The sequence below is a fragment of the Lathyrus oleraceus genome, chromosome 4 (genome assembly GCF_024323335.1).
Source record: "Lathyrus oleraceus cultivar Zhongwan6 chromosome 4, CAAS_Psat_ZW6_1.0, whole genome shotgun sequence".
Classification (NCBI taxonomy): domain Eukaryota; kingdom Viridiplantae; phylum Streptophyta; class Magnoliopsida; order Fabales; family Fabaceae; genus Lathyrus; species Lathyrus oleraceus.
The window spans coordinates 185,068,775-185,072,255 of NC_066582.1; the positions used below are offsets into that span (position 1 = coordinate 185,068,775).

Genomic DNA, 3,481 nt, shown 5'->3' on the forward strand with positions numbered 1-3,481 from the left:
TACTGTTATTGGTAGGCACCTGTCTGAAGTCCTCCTTAAGAGGCAATGCTTGTGATTGTTTAATCTTGTGCCAAGCAGGTAAAGTCCTCTCATGAGGCAATTGGCAGATAAAAGAGATGTGTAATCCATCTCCTGCTATTCAGTTGTGTCATTCACCTTGCTCACACCATGTGTTGATGCATTGTGAATAATAACCCAAGATCTTATAGAGTCAATCATTTGTGGAGAAGAGTCCCAACTTTCTGAACTCCCACACTTTCTATTGTTTAAAGCTCTCCCTGACCAGGGATAAGAGCTATGAGGCACACCCCTCATCTCCATTTCATCTGCTTCACCCTAACTCTCAATGTTAGGGTTAAGAGCTCAACACACCCCATTCCAGTTGGCTTGTTTCTAAAGCCTAACCTTGCTTGAGCCCATTGATTGTATATAGTGTGTGCTAATTGACTTGTTTGACTGCTTACTTGATTCATCTGTGCATATTTGCTTATGTGTGTCTTTGTGCATTTATTATCATTCCTTGTGTATCATTTCATGATCATTGTTCATATCTTTGTGACATTTTGTTTTATCCATTGAGGAGTCAATTGTAAGTCCATTTATTGGCATTTGTTTCCTATGATCTGGTAGGGATTTCGAACTAAGACCATTCATTGGCATTCCTTTCCTTGGAGTCGAGTGTAAGACCATTTATTGGCAACTTGTTTCCTCTTGCTTATTGCATTTGTTGTTTGTTTCTTGTGAGGAGTCAGATGTAATACCATTGATTGGGTATCTGTTTCCTATGATCATTTGTGGAGGTGGACATAAGACCATTGATTGGCATTCCATATCCTATCTTTGTTTTGTTTTTGTGAGGAGTAAATTGTAAGTCCATTTATTGGCAGTTGTTTCCTATGATCATTCCTTGGAGACTAGTATAAGTCCATTGATTGGCATCTGGCATCCATATGTTTCTTTGTTTTAGGAGATTGGTATAAGTCCATAGATTGGCATCTGGTATCCATGTTTTGTTTTAGGAGATTGGTATAAGTCCATTGATTGGCATCTGGTATCCATTTTGTTCTGTGAGATTGGAATAAGTCCATTGATTAGCATCCGGTATCCATGTGCTTTGTCCATCTATTATTTGCATTTTTGCCTATTCCAAAGGAATCACTTGAATCATCTACATATGATCTCAAGAGGTGAACATCTAAGAAGTTTTACTTCCTCACACTCCCACCTTTTTGTTTCTTTAAACCTCCATTTACATGTTAATCCAAACTTGAAAACTATTGTGCAAACATTTTCATTTCTTTTCAAATTAGAAACCTAGGCCTTTAAGCCTTTGATTTTCAAACCTCATTTTCACAATACTTCTTTTGAATTGAATTTTAATCATACTTTGACCATTCTTGTGAATAATCCTAATTGGTTAATTTCACTCATTCAATTGTTTTGTGGCTTTGTCCATTCTTGATAAGTTTTCATACATTAGCCATAGATCTCAATTATCTTAGTGGTTGATGTTAATCTCACCTTTTGTCCTTAGTGATTGAATTGTAAGACTTCCTTGCTTATTATAGGGTTAACCCCTCGCTAGCAAGTTGAAGCTTTTCTCACATGGTGGACTTGTTGTTTGTATAGGTTGAGTTTTCTCCCGTGGATAACGAAAGACCTTAGGGCTTTTGTTTTAAAATCAATTCACTTACTTTTTGGAAATCTTTTAGCCGAACTACGGCGTTTTGATCCTTACCTTCCATGGAAAGGTACGTAGGCAACGGGTTCATCCGTCCAAACACAAAAATAATAAACTTGTATATTCTTTTCTCATCCCTTCTACCCATGTTTGCATAATAAATATTTCATAAACAAATAACATTTCGTACAACAAGTTGTGAAAAGGGCTCCCTAGGAGTACCTAGGACGTTTTGGGTGCCTAACACCTTCCCATTGCGTAATTAACCCCTTACCCAGATCTCTGATCTTTTCATTGGTTTTCTATGTGTAAAACTTCTTAGGCTTTTGTTCGCTTTTTAGCCATTCCTTCGGATAAATAAAAGTGCGGTGGCGACTCGATTCTTTGTATGCTTTGCTTTTGGTTTAATCAATAAATCATAAAGTGACGAATACACCGCTACAGAAAAGTGGCGACTCTGCTGGGGATCAAACTCCTTAGTGGTTTTGCCTACTTTTCACCCTTGTTGTATGATATTGTTTATTTGTTATGTGATATATTTTTGTACAATTTGGGATCACTGTATTGATTGTAATGATTGAATTGCTTGATATACAATTGTTGTTTGCTTGGTGATCTCTGTGAGATGAGTTCTATACCCGAACTCGAGTGCACCTTAGGATAGGAGAATGGCATAGTCTTGTCGACTTGTGTGGAGTATTCCTTAGCAAGTTGACTTGCGAGTCCATTCACTTGGTGGAGGTCATGTTGGATTAATAAAGTGACGAATACACCGCTACATCGGGGACCTGATTTAGTCAAATAGTGCGATTCTTTCATTACACGATATAGACTAAGGTAAAAAAAACTAATCTCCTTTCCCTTATTTCCCCCGATTGTATGCCAAGTACTCGCTCACAAGGCGATAACTTAGCACCGCCAATCGCTGAATTAGAGCATTTCTTATATATAAGACGCCGAATACTAGAGTACCACTAAAGGTACGATATTCCCGATATATTCTTTCTTACTGTTGAACCAGAAGAAAAACCAACCATGGTTGTAGTAGGACCATAGAATCGTCCTCTTAAGTTCTATGCTACCGCATCCCAACAAAAACCTCACAGCAGCATTGCTGCCCCTGCTGTCAATCGAAACGATTTCGAGCTGAAACCCTCATTATTATCAACCGTCCAACAACATCAATTTGCTGGAAATCCTACGGACGACCCTAATGAACATTTAACCATGTTTGTGCAGTACGCAGACACTATGAAGCCAAATGGTGTATCTCAAGATGCGATAAGACTACGCTTCTTTCCTTTCTCACTAAGAGACAGAGCTTGGGCTTGGTTTCAATCCTTTCCATCCAACTCAGTTACAACATGGGAAGAACTGAAGAACGTTTTCTTATCCCGATATTTTCCGCCGAGCAAAACTGCTATGCTGAGAGCTTAAATCAACATATTTCGACAAAAAGATGTAGAATCTCTCTACGACGCGTGGGAGAGGTACAAAGACACGATGAGGATATGTCCACATCACGGTCTCGAAGACTAGGTGATCATTCACACATTTTACAATGGGCTTCTGTATAACACAAGACTGATAGTAGACGCTGCCGCAGGCGGTGCACTTATGGACAAGCCATACAACGCAGCCTATCAACTCATTAAAAACATGGCCCAAAACCATTTCCAATGAGGAGGTGAAAGAACTCCAGTAGAAAAGTCCCAAACAAAAAGTGGATTGTACGAAATCAATAGCCTTGACCATGTCCATGCTAAGGTATATGCCATTCTTCAAAAGTTAGACAACTTG

At 38.8% G+C, this 3,481-nt stretch overlaps 1 non-coding gene across 1 annotated transcript; it reads right to left on the reverse strand.

The window, feature by feature from the left end:
• Positions 1-3,103: 3,103 nt before the first annotated feature.
• Positions 3,104-3,210, reverse strand: LOC127077294 (small nucleolar RNA R71). Its single transcript, XR_007787132.1, has one exon. It is a non-coding gene; the product is annotated as a small nucleolar RNA R71 (small nucleolar RNA).
• Positions 3,211-3,481: the final 271 nt, after the last annotated feature.